The 19,003-nt window shown below is 42.2% G+C and overlaps 1 protein-coding gene across 6 annotated transcripts in view; it reads right to left on the bottom strand.

Moving 5' to 3' along the window:
* PAG1 (phosphoprotein membrane anchor with glycosphingolipid microdomains 1) overlaps positions 1-19,003 on the bottom strand; it is a 57,503-nt gene that overhangs the window by 21,947 nt on the left and 16,553 nt on the right. The window contains exon 1 of one of the 6 annotated variants that reach the window (XM_075270445.1): positions 17,168-17,459. The exons of 2 other annotated variants lie outside the window; for them this stretch is intronic. The gene's annotated coding sequence lies outside the window, so the exon portion shown is untranslated. Of the gene's footprint in view, positions 1-10,598; positions 10,722-11,022; positions 11,179-15,776; positions 15,878-17,167; positions 17,460-19,003 lie in introns of those variants that run through there. 3 more of the 6 variants (XM_075270449.1, XM_075270450.1, XM_075270448.1) reach the window with 3 other exon arrangements.

Genomic DNA, 19,003 nt, shown 5'->3' with positions numbered 1-19,003 from the left:
CTGACTCGCAGCAGCACCCTCCGGACTAGGCCCATTCATTTGAGCCTACTCTGGAGGGGGAAGCTGCGACTGTCAGAAGCCACAACAATCGTGGCAGGCGCATTTTGGCCCTATTGTGACGCGGCCCCCTGCGTCACTCTCAGGGCCAAAATCCGCTCCCCGTGTGAATGGGGCCTTAACTGGAATATCAAACAAAAAAGGGCCAAAAGACAGGAAAAAAAACAAAGGAAAAAGTAACGGGATATGCTACATAAAATTTGTCAAAATTCTGGCACAGTTCCCAACAGAACACCACATTTAGCAAGTGTTTATAACACTTCCCGTGGCTTGCTCTATGAGGGTGCGTTCACATCACAGAATTTGGTGCTGTTTTGAATTGGATTTAGTCCAACAATGTTCCCCGTTCTTCTGATCAGTGGGGTCAGACCACTGCAAGTTATCCGCTATAGCCCATGGACAGCACATAACTTGCTTTGGTGGGAACACTCCTTAATGGAAATCACTAATGACATCTACCCCACATAGTATGGTACAACCTAGCTGTACTTTATCCTAAGGAGGTAACCCCTACCACCCTATGCCCCCGTGCCCGATCACGGACACTCTCTGCCACAAGCTAATGACTTCACCACAATTTTATCATTTCCATTCCAGACACGATTTAGTAGAACTTCAGGATAATTTCCTTAAATACAAATTGTTCTAGAGAACGGTCTGTTTCCACATAACGCACAGAGACTTCATCAAATATCGCAAATCCAGTCCTGACTTAAATCAATCCCTAATTAGTTCATTAGCGCTAATCACTAGCGAGCCGTCGTCAGCTCTGTCTGGCCTGGGCACAGCTTCTGCATGAACACATTTACAATCTCTTCATCACATACAATTCCATAGTCTGATTCACAATAACTGATAAAAAGAGAACTTGGCATGCGGTCATCACACACTCATCTCAAACCTAACCCCCCTTCTTCTTGTCATTGTCCTTCTTTGTCCTTCCTACGGTTCTTAAGAGGTTGTCATAGTTCTGTTTCTGAGTGTAGGATATGACAGAGGGAGAGAAGGCGAGTTCTATGATATATAAGTTATATGACTTGTAATAGGATTTCGTAGTAAAAATTTAGTAAACAGGACTCCTAGGAGAGGAAGTGAGAGTCCTGGTTACCCCACCCACATAGTGATTGACAGTGGGGCACATAAACTAATATTTAAGACAGTGCAAAATTAGCCTAGTCATATTAGGCTGAGGCCCCATGATGCAGAAACGCTTTTTTTTTTTTTTGTTGTTGCAGATTTTGCAACTTTTTTGGAGCCAAAGCCAAGAATGGCTACAAAAAAAGGAACTACATAGGAAGTCCTTATACTTCTCCATTCTGCTCAGTCCATTCCTGATTTTCAATAAAAAAAAACTGCGCCAAAAACAAACAAAACAAGCTGTCCTTCTGCACCAGAGTCTAATGTTGTTTGATAATCTGGCTCACATTTACACTATCCAGTCTAACTTTATACCACTTAGTACCTGGTGCAAAAAAATGTGGCACAATGGCTGAAATTGTGATGGAACTTCAGCGCATGATCTGGCTCAAAAAAAGTGGAATTCTGGAACACGTCTAAAACACACAGCATGCTAGAGAGATAACTGGTGCAAAATACGGAAATATAGACAACCCACTCACTTCAATGGGGACTGTGTAAAGCTTATTCTCCCCTGTGGTGGCGCTTCAAGGACCTTTAACATTTACTGCCAGATTTGCCCACAAATGTATGTGACACACAGCACGTCCTCAGCACAGTATCCAACCACAAACCACAAACTGAGATGAGAAGGGGAAGGACGTGATGTCAAAAGTCTATTATTTAACAATAAAAATTATGAAAATACAAAAATCTGAAGTTTTTAGCAGTTTGGCCAATAATCATCACATTATTGGTCTAAATCAGGGGTAGGCAACCTTCGGCACTCCAGATGTTGTAAAACTACAACTCCCAGCATGCATACTGCTCTGCTGTTCTTGGAACGCCTGTGGAGGTGAATGGAGCATGCTGGGAGTTGTAGTTTCACAGCAGCTGGAGTGCTGAAGGTTGTTGACCCCTGGATTATATAAACTAAAACTGCCTAACTTTTAGATAGTGCAAAGTTAGATTTGACGTCTGCACCACTGGCGCACTTTTAGACTGTCTAATGTAACTTTACACCACTTATGAGTTTACAACTACATTTCGTCACAAAATTTTGGTGCAGTGATACTGTATATGCCCCATATGCTCTATGCTGGGAAGCTTTACAGTATTGCAGTCGCTTTGATGCACATTCCCATGTAATGAGTTAATAGACCGCACTGTCACAAAGAACTTCCTGGTAAGCGAGGCAGATGTAAATGTTCTCACAGTCCAGCAAGTTCACAAGTGCCGAAGTTACATTCTCAGACCTCATCCTCAGATGATACAGCTGATAACACAGCGGACATGGTAACTATTAAATGACATTTAACAATAGCCGCAGGATACAAAACAGTAATATATAAATGAATATATATTAGTAACACACTCTTTATTATATATTTATTTAAGGGGAAAATGTTAATAATTATCACATACTTGTAGAGGAAATTTACATGGCTGCAAAATCCAGCTAATGCTCCATCTGGAGACTGGAGAACTAGTTTCCAAAGTTTCCCACGGCCCATCCAACCCCTGAAACTACTCAATTTAGGATCAAAAAAGAACAAAGCGATTCAGGCTCTATTCAGATCACATTTTAACATCTGTTCAAAGGATGCAAAAAAACAGATGCAAACGGACAGTAAGAGATGATGTTTTTCCAACTGGACAGAAGACCTGGTTATATTTCTTAACTGGAAAAAAAAGAAAAAAGGATCATCCCCCGGCCTCTGCAACAATAACTAAATAATAATAATAATATAAAAATATATGTAGTAGTGGTCTATCTGTGAAAAACAGCACCACTACTGACCACCACTTCCAAACATGCCACCCACATGTAAAACTTTTATATAGTGTCTAAGGCCCTTGCAGACAACTTTGGCGTGGGTCAGTGTGCTATTCCTGTCGCTATTCAATTGCGGCTGGTGGCTAGAAGACGTTCATGTGCAACCTTTCCAAGACACATAGAAAACGAGATGTAAAGCATGTGCACCAGGTATTTTTGTGCAAATTATGTATGGTGCATATTTATAAGTTTATCTGCCCCTGGGTATAGACATCCAATGTGATGGGAACAGATGTCGATTTAGTAATATTTAAATGGACAATGGTCTATCCATAGAGCGTACATAAATATGATGCTATAAATATGCAACTCCAAGTGTGGAGACTAGAGATGAGCGAAAAGTATTCGATTGAATACTCGTATCGGTCGAATACCACGCAGGAAAATTCCATTGAATTCAATTCAAAAACCTCCTGGAGCTCCTCGTCCTGCTACTTCCTGAACTTGGAGAATCCAATGTGTCCAACTTTAGTTTCCATGGAAAGCGGAACAACATTCCCGTTTTGTCCCATAGACTATAATGGTATTCGATATTTGATCGAATACTACTTGCTCATCTCTAGTGGAGACCATACCTTATACCAGAGCGATACATCAAGTCTGTGCTGATAGTTTACTAGTGGACATAACCCAAGGAGCAATGGATGCCTGGATCCCTGCGGAGTCTGACGCAACACATAGGGAAAAAGAAGATTTGCAAAGGGACTGCCCCCTTGTAAGGGCAGGAGTGTCTGGGGATGTCACAATGGTTCTCATCTGGAATGAGTGAAATAGCGGAAGCCGACAGTATGGACAGCTGTGACATTCAACCATAGTAGTGAGATCCAACCATGTATTCACCTCTCCAGGTTACTATATATCCATGTATGCTATATAGATAGACCATTGCTACCACTTACTACATACTAATACTATATATGATATACTCAGGGACTACTATGTCTCTTAAGCTTTTAATAGGAGTTTGTATTATTGCATTGACGCCATTTTTATCTATATTACTTATTACAAGTGATGTTTTAGGCGTTTTCCACATTTGGTTCTATAGTCTCTGATATGGGGGAAGCGCCTGTGATTTTGGGTACTAAATATTGCTGATGATTGTGGTGTGAACAGAGCTTAAAATATGAGTAAAAACCATTGAAAAAACGGAAAATAACACATAAAAATTGCTTATTCGGCATGCTACATAATAAATGATCCCGACGTGAGCGCCTCCTTTCCGCACAAGGGTATGGTTACTGGAATGGGAAGAAAACAATGGTGCCCATTCTATTGAGGTAAATTGCTCTCACCCCCATGATGGGGCGCCCCGTCGGACTGGAGACATTTTTATGCAGGTCAGATAAAGATCTGATTTACACATAACAATTAGAGACACAATTCAGCATTCCCGGTTGGATGGGATGTGTAAATCCAGGCATACAAAAGAAAGGGAATTAATTATTCATTACCTACGGCTAAAGTGCAACAACTCCTTTTACAGCACTTAGCCCCGCTACTGTTAATTGGTGATAAGGAGCACGTTTATATGGGCTGTCAAGATGGATTTCAGGCATATTGTCCGTGACTGAAAATGTAGCCGCTCCGCTATCGAACCGCCCTGCTACTCCACTGGAATTCAGAAGAGCCTCACATACACTTGCACCATTATTCATTTTAATGGTCTTGCATTTTTTACCCCTTAGCTCCCTGATTCCTGGCCATCCCCAGAAGAACGACGCCATAAAACCAGCACACATCACCGCCTGACAATCCTGCTTTGCTTAATTCTCTGGTGCCTTGAGAAAATTGACAAGTCTTGTGCAGCGCTCACTCCGAATGATGAATCAATGCTAACAAAGCGCAAAGGGGCTCTCGTCTTATATAAATAAATATAGGGACTGGGAAGGAATAAGGCCGAGCCTGGCAGTGATCAATTACCCAGCACTATCACAACCTCCCTGCCTTCTCGCTAAATGCCACATAACATTTCACTGCCCTCATTAAGGTGCCACCGGTGACTATATTTCATAGCCAAGAGAAAAACATTAGCCGCTATGGCTGCCATCTACAATACAGCACATGTGGGACTGCAGGGCAGTATCTCACTGCTATTCATATAATGGACGTTCTGCAATGTAGAAGGAAACGCAGGAAATATGAGAATTCCCATTTACTGGACAGCTACGAGTGCCAGCGCGCCAGGCAGAAATCTGAGAAAAAGGAGACAACTAAAATAAAAAGGAAATGTGTTATGCCATGGGTGAAAAGCAATATGGCGGCTATGATCGTACTCGCTGTTCTGTATGGTGAACTAGTCTAGACAGCCATGCTCTGACACCTCCTATACTACTACATAACAACTGTAATAGAATAATATGATGGCGACAGATATACTGGTGTACGTTTCCAGAACAGAATATCCAAAGATTTCACACAATAGGTCAGTTCTAGGTTTTTGCTTCCATATAGTTTTAAGCGAACCTGTCAGGTGATTTATGCTGTCCATTCTGAGAATGCCATCAGATGGAGGGAGAGAAGCCGAGCTCTGTGATATATAGGTTTATAGGACTTGAAGCAAGGCTTCACCATACTAAGCAGGTTAAGGCTGCGGCCCGACGTTGCGGAACAGCTGATTCTTTGTGGCAGATTAAGATGCATTTTTTTATGAGCTAAAGTCAGGAAAGGATTGAGCAAAAGGGAGAAATATAAGAACTTCCTTTAGATTTCTTGTTCCGTTTGAAGCCACTGCTGACTTTGGTTGAAAAAACCAAAGTAAAATCTGCTCTAAAAAAAGCAGCTTTTACAAAATGTGGTGCCTTAGCCTTAAAGTGGACCCCTAACAACTGCAAACAAATCCAACTTGTTGCATTATTTAATAGTCACTGTTCCACGGATTTTGGCACAGTTGGCATTTTCTATAGCCCTCACCGTTCCTGAGCAATCAATGCTGCTAGTTTTGGTACCTGATATACTATTTAGAATCTGTGCTGTCTGGAGGGAGGTGTCAGACAGGAGCAGACAAGGGATGTGATTCTAAGCTCTGGCTGCCTCTGAAGGGAGCTCTGAATCACACCCCCTTCCTAACACCACCCTTCTGACATTACAGAGCTTAAATGGTACATCAGGCACCAAAACTAACTGCGCTTGTTACTCAGGAATGTTGGGGGCTAGAGAGAAAATTCCAACAGTGCTGGAATCAGAAAAATGGCAACTATTAACAGATACTAAGGACTTGAATAGGTGGAGGTCTTGAAAGATGCTCAGTTGACAAAGGACAAGACCATAAACACAGAAACTTTGTTTGGACTGTGACTTATCAGAAACCAAGCCATGTTGCCGAGGTTGGATTACACTGGCCAATTCTGGGACACCAATGCCCAGTGACTTAGGTAACTGAGCATGCATGATACACATTCCCTGAGACCTCTAATAGATTGTCAAGTCAATAATCTTAGGAAAGAGAGTGTCACATGCATACTAGGCCACCATTACTTAGAAGGGAACGATAAGCAGTCCTCCATAGGACACACAACCAGGGTATATTCACTATAATGCTAACACTCATAGTCGATAGGGGGGTGCATTCACACTGAGTAAACGCGCGTGTATTTTTGCAAAATACACGTGTAAAAATAAGACTCCCATTGACTTCAATGACATTTTACAGGCGTATTTTTACAAGCGTATTTTTACACGTGTAAAAAAAATATCATTGAAGTCAATGGGATAGCAAAATTTACAAGTGTAATTTTACTCTACAAAATAAGCTAGCGTGGGTGCATTCACACGGAGTAAAATGGAGTGCAATTTTACACGTGTAAAAAATTTACGCACGTATTTTGGAGCGTTTTTTTTTTTTTTTTTTACACGAGGCGTTTACGGAGCGTTTTTTGGAGCGTTTACGGAAGCGTGTTTTTCTACACGCGTAAACACTCCAAAAAACGCTCTGTAAACGCCACTTGTAAAAAACCGCTCCAAAATACGCGCATAATTTTTTTTTACATCTGTAAAATTGCACTCCAAAATACACTCCATTTTACTCCGTGTGAATGCATTAGGGTAAGTTCACACAGAGTAAAATGGAGTGTATTTTGGAGTCTGCAAAGATAGCTTTATAACAAAGATGTATAGAACCAAGTGTACAGAAGAGTGACAGGTGTATAAATACCTCCATCTAGAGATCTGTCCTGCGTATGATCAAGTATGGGTACTACATGTGCCCCAATAAGTGACTTTAAGTGAGCCGCCTGCACCACTTGATTGAATATTCAGTTATGGCCCATGTAAAAACCTTCAATAATAACTTCTTGTTGTTATATGTGATATGCAGAGACAGAAGGAAGGAGTCGCTGTATTCCTTCTCATACGCTGGCAGCTATGAATATCACGCTGCTTCTAAAATACAGCTGGCAATGAGACAGCGGTGTCACAGCCATAGCACAGGTTTCTTGTAAGACTCCTTCTACCTGCGTCAGCCGATCTGTCATGCTTCACAGAGCTTCAAGTCACCGGATTCTGCTGTAATTCAGGATCATGTCAATTCTGTTTTGCTCTATTAACACAGTCAAGATACGGAGAACCTGTCAATTAGTCTGCTGAAGGGGCAGCAATATCTGATTTATGCGGCGGCGGCGGCAGGATATTCTTAAAGGGACAGGAGAAACAACAGCCAATTTAATACAAAAGAGAAGAATATCTGCATAGCTGGCAAAACAGATCTAGTCTTTGTATTGTTCTTACATATGTAGTGCGATGGGGGAATATGTAGCGTCAGGTTTGTGCCCGCAGGTACCATCAGTGAATTAAGTCATATACAATGATAAAGACGAACGTGCGGCCTCCATTAAAAGGTTGACTCTACCAATGCAGGGGCCGCTCTAACATAGTGTCTGTATGTACTGTTTCATAGTGGTCCTCTCGTAAGCTTAACATCCTAATAGGGCATATGGGCAGGTGTTCATCACCTCTCCGAAACGTATTCAGTTGTCACCACCGTGTTACAAAGCACATTATACTGATAATACAGTGAAATACATCATACCTTGCCAGGCTCCTTGGCTACTCATGAAGGGACAGCGATTAGGCCCAGAGGAATGGACTTAACCAGCTGAAGACTCCGAAGGAGCCTCAAGTCACGGCATCTGCGGCAAGATCAAGCAGGACGCTTATTGTTTCACTGTCCCGCTGTAATATCTGTTCCCCATTGAAAACAACGGGATGTGATGTTCATCCGGGGACAGAATCTGCCCCAAATCAGCATCAAATTCCTACTTGTGAATGGCCCCGAAAACACCACGTCTTTCAGAAGACCACACTTTCTGTGATTTTCAGTTTTCCATACTAGCCATCTTCTTTGAGAAGGCCACCTCTATAGAAGACCACTTTTTCAAGCAATTTTGGGAAGAGGTTTCACTCTATTTGCTAAACTGACTTGTCAGGAGTCAGCAGGTCCTCAGACTAACATTACCATTTCATACAACCATTATAAAGTCACACTGTATACCCCCAGAATACGCCCGGGGCCTTGTTAATTCACCATGTTGTCATTCTGCAGTATGTTTACCAGAGACGATGCTACTAAAACTCCCTATGGGGCACCTAATCCCTTGGTGGAGATAGAACGGAAAGGTACTAAAATAAAGAAAGCTTGGACTATCCTTTACACGGACTGCTGCTTAAGCATGCAGGGCTAATATTTATTATAGTAATTGCAAGCTTCTGAGCCAAAAATTCCAAAAAATTGTAAATAAAAGGTTATACAGAAATATTTTGCAGCCGTGGTGCTGAGAAGACAAGTAAATTTGCGCTCATTTAATGCCATGGGCTGCTATTGTGCTAGATAAAGCAGTATCCAGATGAGTGGAGGCAGTCAGCGGGGAGATGAGAGAGCCTTTCATACATATAACTGCAGTGATCAGCCAGCTCTGAAGTGATAAGATAGGCGCCGGCGAGATAGGTGCTAAAATACTCATATTTTATTAACGGATACCGCTGAGCGAGGCCGGCTACTGCATACCAATCCAAATAATGCAATTATCGCACCTCTTACACCGCGCCTATGAGGCTCCATAGACATCACTGTGATTTAACATCCATACCACCTAGATATTCCTGACTACTGGAGGTTTTTACATGGATACTTCTATAGGATACCTAGACAAAAGAAAAAGAATCAGACAAAAAGAAAGACATTTTTGAGGAGGTGACACTTGAGCAGAGATGCACGACACAAGGATTCCAAGAACACAGAAGAAACAAGTCATGTACTCGCCATAGGGAACGCTCAAGGCATAGAAGTGTATGCTTACTTACCTAGAATGCTCCTATATATGGAATTTATTGCCAAATTATTAAAGGCCGATATTTCAATATATTTGTAATCAGTTTTTATTTTTTGGTTGCCATTTTTTTTTTATCTTGTCTGAGCTTCCCCTCTGTTCATATCATTTAGTGATATGCTTTACAGTCATGGCCATAGGCAGTAACAGACTGGGATTGACTCATTGAGGTCTATGGTACAGTATTCTAGGCCTGTTCTGTACAAAGAGGTGAGTAGATAAGTGGAGACCATGCATGTAATGATGGGTCAGTGGTGTTTTTTTTTATAGAGGTGTTATCTTCTATTGTAATCGTTGTTCCTATTACTTGTGTAGCAGAAGTGCTGCACCCACCGCATGTCCACTAGCAGCTATTCTGTGGATAGGTCATCAATTAGAAAATTCGATTTGGGGTCAGACAACCCATTTAAGCTCTGACAGGTTATTCTTCAGGTCCCCATGGACCAATTTAGAGAAGACCGACAAATAACTGATGTGTGTGACAGATGTTGACTATTAACGCTCCTTTTTATGGAAGATAAGTCACTGCCAGAGGTTTTCCCCATTGAAAACACATCAAAACTCAGCCAAGAAGAGCATGCATGTGTATAAGGGGTGAAGAGGAATAACTATCAGACAATTAAGGGTTCAGATACAGCTTCAGAAGACGTAAGGACAGCTTTAGGACATCAATGTTTTTCGGTGATGGGGTGGTAGGTCTCAGATCAACAACACCCATGCACAATGAAGGGGCTGTAGCATTCCCCCAAACTCTGGGTACTCTTCATTGTTCTCAAAAGCACAGACAACTGTATGGGTGTCCAACACTAAATCTCAACGGAGCAACATAAACATTCTTTGGAACAGATGATAAACAGAGGTGTAACAAAGTTCCTGAACCCAATGTAAAATGTGTACCAAGCCTCCTAACTATAGTGTATCGTCCATAGCACTGGCGTCCTCATATTGGGAAGACACATGGGATCTCTAAGACTTCTGGGCCCCCAATACACCCGATGATAAAAAAACAAAAACAAAATTTGATAGAATCAGGAAGATGCAGAAATTTGTATGCATTAGAGGTGGAAGGGAAATGGACAGACAGCCCCGATAAAGATGGACATAAAAGCCTCCAAAAAAACATGGGAGTGGAGTCAGAACATCAGTAATACATATGGAAATCATTCAGTAGCAAGTAGCACAGAATATATTGCCAAAATTCAGCAGCAGAACACAAACCAGTCATTGCAGAGCACCAGTTATTATTAGCATAGAGCGGCCCTTACCAGATTTTCCCATGTCGTCTCTAATGAATATAAGTATTATATAAGGTCAGCGCAGCACGGGGACAGTCAATAACACATGCTTGTTCTTGATAAAGAAGCAGGAAGCTGATATATTCAGAAAAGTCTGAAATAGACTAGAGGCCGGATTACCATCATGAATATGCAGAGCCTGAAGAAGGATCCCGACCATTTCAATGAGCAATAAACACGACTAGGACACCTGCTACTACACAGCGGCCCCATACTCACATAAGGTATGCAAGCAGTCCAGAAATGTCTACTAAGAAAAAAATGTGCAGAATGTCTTCTCCTTGGATCATGCACACTTTGTATTCCTAAAGTTGTATAAACATTGTTTAAAAGGAGTCTCCAATTCTCTGAAAATAAGTCAGATCGGGCCAATGAGTCACCTAAGAATACTCACCAAGTCCTTAGAAGGACTCTGTAGCACTTTCGGTAGTTGTTGGTTAAATACTTTTCTTCCTGAAATCTCCTTACAAATGCAAGCTCTGCTTTGTATGCATACATGTGTTGTGAATGGAGAGAGGGGAGTATACGTCTGCCAGACATCTGACAGCTAAAGGATTGGACCCTCCCAAGGTCCCATCCAATGTACCTGCTTTTATTAAAGATAAACTTAATAAAATAAAAGGGATAAGTAACTTCTACTCTATTATCTCCGCAGATCAAGATCTAAAGCACTCCCATATGTTAAAAAAATGGACTTAAAGGGGAACTATCACCACCGCCATCTCTTTACACCCTTCAATTGGTGCAGCTCCACTGATTCTGGTAAAGCTGGATAATTTTCTCTAGCCCCTACTGTCCCTGAACAACTACACTGTGGAGTTCAGCACCCAGTGAGACTCCCTACCGTTAAGTGGGCGGTCCTTACATTGAGCAGAGCGACTGGGTCCACCCACCTGCCAGAAAGCCTAACCAGTCTATTGGGTACTGAAACTAACCGAACCAGCTGCTAAAGAAAAAAAATTAACTGCACTGAAGAGTCACCTATTGATAGAGTTGGAGTTGGTGGTTAAAGGCCCTCCTTAAAAGGGTTGTACAAGACTTTGAAAACATGGTTACTTATTACTTCTCAGGAAGTGACATCATATCCGTTGGTCACATGGCCATGCTGCAGCTCAGTCTTACTCGTTTTAATTGGGCAGAGGTGAGGACTGGCATGTGACCAACAGATGTGAGGTCACTAACTGGGATGAAGAAACGGCCATGTCTTTTGTGTCCTGCACAACCCCTTTAAATATACATCTCACTGCACAGCACTGGTTATACGTCTGCAAACTAAAAAACCAACCGGTAACCCCTCAGTCATGTCTTTTACACTGGGATGGGAACGCAGACGGACACCCAACAGAGGGGTCTTCCTCCGCATCTGTCATTTAAGGTGTACCGATAGGTAATACAAAGGCATGTACCAGTTACCCGCATGTCCTGGTGCCTGAAGGGCCTCAAGGAACAGCAGAGTATCATACAGGGCACATGGCAGGAACAATGTTACAACTTTACTAACTCCTCTCTTATCTTGTACTGACCTTGAGTAACAATAAAATGCTTTATAAATCTGTCATATCGAGTACAGCCGCTTCCTCTTAGCTCTTTTGTTGCATGACCTCACATCTCCCTTCAGCCTCCTTCTTGGTCGCAGTCTGCAGGTTATCAGACATTGCAGGGCACAGTGGTCAATGGATTTGTTGGATGATTATTTTTTAACAGACTCAGTATTGTCTTGGTTAACTGCTAAATCTTCCACAAGTGTTGAATGCAATACAGGAACCCAGCAAAGTTGCTCTAGGAGGCATCAGCATCAAGAACTTTTACTACAAACAGCAATACCATATTCAGAAGGTGACAGGCAGACTGCTGGAGTCCCGATATAACAGCCTCAGGTTTCTAACATATGTGTGGTCCAGGGCGGGTCTTGAGTAGGCCTCAGCCCCAGGTGTGGGTCCTAGGCTCATTACTGGGCCATAAAAAGCTGCAGAGCCTGCACGTCAGAGCAGATCCTGGAAGAGAGAGGAGACGGCTGGGTCTGTCCTGACACACAGAGTCTGGTGAGACTGTACTCTGTTTTCATTTACTCATGTGGCTGGTAGTAAGCCACACATACATTCAGTACTTTATTTAGTGCTCGGACGAGCAGGGTTTTGTTTGACATTCTTTAAGTTAAGTCTGTATTTTAGTTTTGCTCATTTTGTTCCTAAAGTGAAGGTTTATTTATTTTGCTTTTTTTTTTCTAAATAAACCTGTTTGCTACAGATTTTGTGTCCCTGTCTCTGACTGGTTGGGTCCGCACCATTGCTGCTACCGAGCTACTTTCCCACAATATCTATCTATCTATCTATCTATCTATCCACTGTATTTCTAAATCAGCTGATCTCCTTTCACAAGGGACTTACACACTGTCCTTATGACCAGCTAATCTCCTTCAGCATGAGTCCTCATACACCCTATCATCCATATAGAGACATTATGACAGTACAAGTTTTTTTGCACAACTGTAAGCTCCTCCAATACTTCCAGAAAGCTGTGAGTCAGTCAGTTTTCCAATGCCGCAGCTTCTGCAGACAGGACGCCCTGCCCACATGTGGTGGCCAATGATCGCTCGAATGTGCAGGTAACACCAGAATTCTGGCTCGGTTTGACTAGTAAATCTGCCCAATGGCATATACAATTCTTATTTGGTAACCCACAACAGTGTGACATTTCACCCTGTAATCTAAGTTACTATTTTTGTCTTCTGTTTCCCCATAAGTGTTCTCCATAATATATGGTTAGGGATTGAGATTTTGTATACGGAGGAGGACAGATCACATAGAGCTCTGCATGGTGTATACTTTGCACATGACCACTCAGCATTCACGTACAGAGCACAGATCTACAACTATATACTGTAAATAACGCAGTACCCAGAATATAAATGGGAATAGATTTGTACTGGGCAAGGAGAAAGCTGGGAAACATTCACAATTTTTTTACTTTACTGCTGGAAATACTGTACATTTGGTACCAATGAGACATCTGAAGCATTTGGCATGTAGCACGCGGCTGCCGATGGCTGGTGTGAAGTGAGCAAACTGCATAACAAAAGGTGTCGCAAAAGTTCAACTAAAGCGAATACCAAGAACAGCAGAGAAAACAAACACGTGGATCCTTGGCTGTCAAGATGAATGTTCTAAGCACAAATGGTCAAGCCGATGTTATACATGTATCCTACGACCACAGTCAACCTGACCATAGACACTAGATATTTATCTTCACATTATTGTCAGACCAGGCTGATTTTAGTAGCATCTACTGTTAAGAAAGCCAAATACATCATATGCATGCTTACAAAATCTGACAACTTTGGTGGGAAAGATTGGCCATCTAATGTGTAAGGGGTGTCATAAGTCTTCTCTGAGAACAGATATCAGAAGAAAGAAGGATCAGCTGGATTTCAAGATACTCAACCTCTCAGTTGGGAATCACCAGCAAAACACATGTATGCGTGGCCAAACAAGCAAGTGTATGAAGGGTTTGGCAGGAATAGCTGTTCGGTAAATACCCGTTCATCCAACATGTAGTGTGTGTATTCAACCTAAGGCCAGATTCATACGGGAGTATTCAGTTTGAAGTACAGACCAAATGTTGGATGTATTTCTCAGTCTGAACCGGGAATGATGCTAGGAGTCTCTGCACTTCCTAGGATGCTAGGAGTCCCTGCACTCCCTATTGAAAACATGAATATCAAACAGGTGAGTAGCCCCTCAAGGGGGAAGGAGAGGACCCTTAGCATCATTATGCTTGGAGTCCAAGTCCTAGCTCAGTCTGACAGTCTGGATTTCACGAACCATATACGCCCATGACAAGGCACACATAACCCTACATGTATAACCACCACAGACATCAGCAGATATATAGATATATAGAATGGCCAGCAATAGTATAACTGTATACAAGCACAGAAATCATGTATGGCAATAAGAAGCCTGAAGACTTGAAGAGAAGACAGAACATCCTGGAGGAACGTTACTTAGAAGGTCAAAATGAGTTAAGATCAAGATGATTGTTAAAGACTGTTCTTTCATTATGAATAATATTTATCAGGTTATTATTTATCCAGATAACATTACATGGGTGGTCCCAGCATGGGGAAAGCAACCACCAGGACTGTCCAATGAATACACCAGTTTTCACAAGCATGAAGATATACTTATCAATGTACTGAGTAGAGGACACGTACCATAACAGCGGACACAAAAAGGTTGCTAAAATATATTTTTGTATCTACAACTATTGCTGATGTCATTCCTATGTATTGCTGGACACATATTTTCTCATCTGCTCGCTGAATAAGGACTACAATTGTAGTGTCTCGTCCAACATGGCCAAGAAACTTTTGGAAAAAGTCCTATACTTGTTCTGATGGGAAAACAGCCATCTGTTGGATAAGACTCTTTTACTACTATGTCTATGAAGGGCTTATGTCCATCTAATGTCCGTTTGCTCTGCGGTTGAATACAATCTACTGTTCCCAGTAAGTAGTGACTTCAGGCCGGGGAGAGGACAAGCTTAGAGATCTACAGTGGTTATCCGGAACAGTGTCTGGCCCCATGATGACCACTTTACATCACATACACATATGATATTGATGTGTGATTGGCTACTTTTATATATTGCAGACGTTAGATTACATGTATATGAAGTCTGGGATACTCACTGAGGATCACAACAGGTCCAGTTCTCTCTTGGAGAACATCTGATTCAAAGTCTCAGCTCCATCATTGGCTTGTCCAGTAATCCAATACAAAGGTTTCTGAATGTAAAACCTAAATGGCTTTTAAGAGGCTCCAGACCTGATGTGCAACCCACTAATAAGTGTAATTCTACTACATGAATTCATTATTACTGCCGCCGACAATGAACCATCTGGCTGGACAATTAAGAGCGTTAATATTAATCGCCACAAGAAAACCAGAGAACCATTAGTTATATGTTTACAAGAAGGAATGTGTCAGCGATCGCACATGTACAACCCTTAAAGGGGCTGTTTAGGATTATGGAAATTTAAAGGGTTTTACAGCAAGGAAACAAGTGTTCAAACCGAATGGGTTAAAGAAAACAAAAGGCTGTCATTCCCCGACCTTCACTGCTCCAGTTCTAACATTTAACAAATACCTACTGGTCCTCTCCCGACACCCAGGAAATCCCGGTTATCTGTCACGGGGTGAAGTGTTTCGCTGATGCGGTCAGTGCCTGGCTGTGCAGGTATCTCCAGGCACTTCATGTGCAGAAAACAAGGACACGGTAACCATCAAAATGGGAGCAGTGAGGGGATTTGTGAGGTTCTCTTTTTGCCATATTTAGCACTGGAAAGTAGGTGGGAAAGCGTTTCGTAAAAGAGCATGTATGGGAATGGAAGAATTCACTGTTTGTAAACAGACTCATCTGTAGCTGTGAAAGTATCCAAGTAATATTGGTTTTGTATACAAGCTGATTCAGGGCACTGTGGCTATACAGAGTTAAAGGGATAGTTTACTTCCTACATCTCATCCACCATAGGGACAGGATGCATTATAGTTCACTTAAGCAGTGTGCAAGCTGTGTAGCATTAGGCTTCATGCCCACAGTAGTACGGACCTATAAGCCTTGCATGCGCCGCTCTATCAGGTCTCCGTTCAGTGCTGTATTAAGGAGACAGTCTCCCCCTGAAGAAACACTTCTGATGGAGAATACGAGCATAATATGTCATCTGGTGGTGTGTTCTATATGGAAACTGGAGGTATATGGAGATAGTAGGTAATATCAATCCTTAGAGATAATTTTATAATAGAGATTAGAAGTGATAAGGATTTATAAGAGTACACTTACCCAGTACAGCGTTGTCTATGGTACTAGCGACTGCACAGAGCTCTACAGGTGATGTCTATCCATTATCAGGTTACTATATTACTGACGCTATATGGCAGTCTTATTATTAGGATATCACTACATAAAGGCAAACTCTAGAATAGGAACCTGGCATGCCTGGCAAGCTTTACTAAATGAAATATATACAGAACCTGTGCGCCAAGTCAATAGGCAAACTAATAAACACGTGTCCATATCTCACTGTAAGAAACATATACAGAAAGTCTCAGTGATGGGATATATATTCCTGATGTCCGTCCCGGCATGTGCATAGACTTTCAAGTATAGAAATAGTTGTCCTAAGCGACATGTTCCCATACATCACAAACTACTTCTCGCCATATGTCTCACAGCCGACACGACATTGGTAATCACGTTGTAAGAAGGCGTTGCTGAATCCTATACATCAGCAGATAAATGCAGAAAAAATAAACCACATCAAAAAGCCTATATACAGACAACCGGCGCCTGATCGTACCCCATTAGACTACAAAGAGTTAACAGGCACATGTACTGTGATTTTACAATACTGAGCACCGCATTGAAAGTAGTGAACGCTCCGTCTATACTGGCAGCTCCAGCATACGCTCACCCTGTACAGAGCCGCAGCAACCTTGTGCACCACGAAACACAGAAGGCGAGAAAACCATCACACTTACCAGTATACTGTAACTTTCACCCCGGGCAGGGCAAGAGCGAACTGGAAAGCAGTGCAGAACCAGGCTCCTGACAAAGCCGAGCAGCTAATCCACCATCACATAGGAATGTAAAGACTGCTGTAAGCTGGGGCACAGGCACAATCTGCATGCAGAGCACACAGCACTTCCTTATTAGGCTGCCAGATCCTTTCTCAGGCAACAATGCCTCCTCTGTCAGAACACAGTATATAACCACAATGACACTGCCCCTGTGCGGAGACATTAACTCGCTCACTGCTGGCCTGGCAGGGGTTAATGCCATAACCTTGAACGATGCAGGAGGGGCTCTATGGATATTGACTAGTCCTGGCTGTATAATAAATAGTGGTCAGCTCAGACCAGACACCCAGGTCAATACGAGACGGATGACAGTGTTGTGTCAGTAATAACTTGTATATACGGTAATATTAAAATATATCTTTTACTAGAAACTCATCTCATAGCAATTCTGAATATAAAAAAAAAAAAAGATTAGAAAAGGTCCTAAGAATAAGAATGTGGCATGGATATCGTAAAAGGGCATGCGGAATAATAATACATTCACATCAGGGGAAGTAATATTTAGTCACAAGTAATATGTGAAAAATAAAATAAAAATATATATATACAGTACAGACCAAAAGTTTGGACACCTTCTTATTCAGAGTTTTCTGTATTTTCATGATTATGAAAATTGTAGATTCACACTGAAGGCATCAAAACTATGAATTAACACATGTGGAATTATATACTGAACCAAAAAGTGTGACACAACTGAAAATCTGTCTTATATTCTCAGTTCTTCAAAGTAGCCACCTTTTGCTTTGATTCCTGCTTTGCACACTCTTGGCATTCTCTTGATGAGCTTCAAGAGGTAGTCACCTGAAATGGTCTTCCAACAGTCTTGAAGGAGTTCCCAGAGATACTTAGCACTTGTTCGCCCTTTTGCCTCTCTGCGATCCAGCTCACCCCAAACCATCTGGATTGGGTTCAGGTCTGGTGACTGTGGAGGCCAGGTCATCTGGTGTAGCACCCCATCACTCTCCTTCTTGGTCAAATAGCCCTTACACAGCCTGGAGGTGTGTTTGGGGTCATTGTCCTGTTGAAAAATAAATGATGGTCCAACTAAACGCAAACCGGATGGAATAGCATGCCGCTGCAAGATGCTGTGGTAGCCATGCTGGTTCAGTATGCCTTCAATTGAATAAATCCCCAACAGAGTCACCAGCAAAGCTCCTCCACACCATCACACCTCCTCCTCCATGCTTCACAGTGGGAACCAGGCATGTAGAGTCCATCCATTCACCTTTTCTGCGTCGCACAGAGACACGGTGGTTGGAACCAAAGATCTCAAATTTGGACTCATCAGACCAAAGCACAGATTTCCACTGGTCTAATGTCCATTTCTTGTGTTCTTTAGCCCAAACAAGTCTCTTCTGCTTGTTGCCTGTCCTTAGCAGTGGATTTCTAGCAGCTATTTTACCATGAAGGCCGGCTGCTGCACAAAGTCTCCTCTTACCAGTTGTTGTAGAGATGTGTCTGCTGCTAGAACGCTATGTGGCATTGACCTGGTCTCTAATCTGAGCTGCTGTTAACCTGCGATTTCTGAGGCTGGTGACTCGGATGAACTTATCCTCCACGGCAGAGGTGACTCTTGGTCTTCCTTTCCTGGGGCGGTCCTCATGTCAGCCTGTTTCTTTGTAGCGCTTGATGGTTTTTGCAACCGCACTTGGGGACGCTTTCAAAGTTTTCCCAATTTTTCGGACTGATTGACCTTCATTTCTTAAAGTAATGATGGCCACTTGTTTTTCTTTACTT

This window comes from Leptodactylus fuscus, chromosome 4 (assembly GCF_031893055.1).
Source record: "Leptodactylus fuscus isolate aLepFus1 chromosome 4, aLepFus1.hap2, whole genome shotgun sequence".
NCBI classification, from domain to species: Eukaryota; Metazoa; Chordata; class Amphibia; order Anura; family Leptodactylidae; genus Leptodactylus; species Leptodactylus fuscus.
Note: the sequence above shows the minus strand (reverse complement) of the source record. Positions and strands in the feature narration are given on the sequence as shown.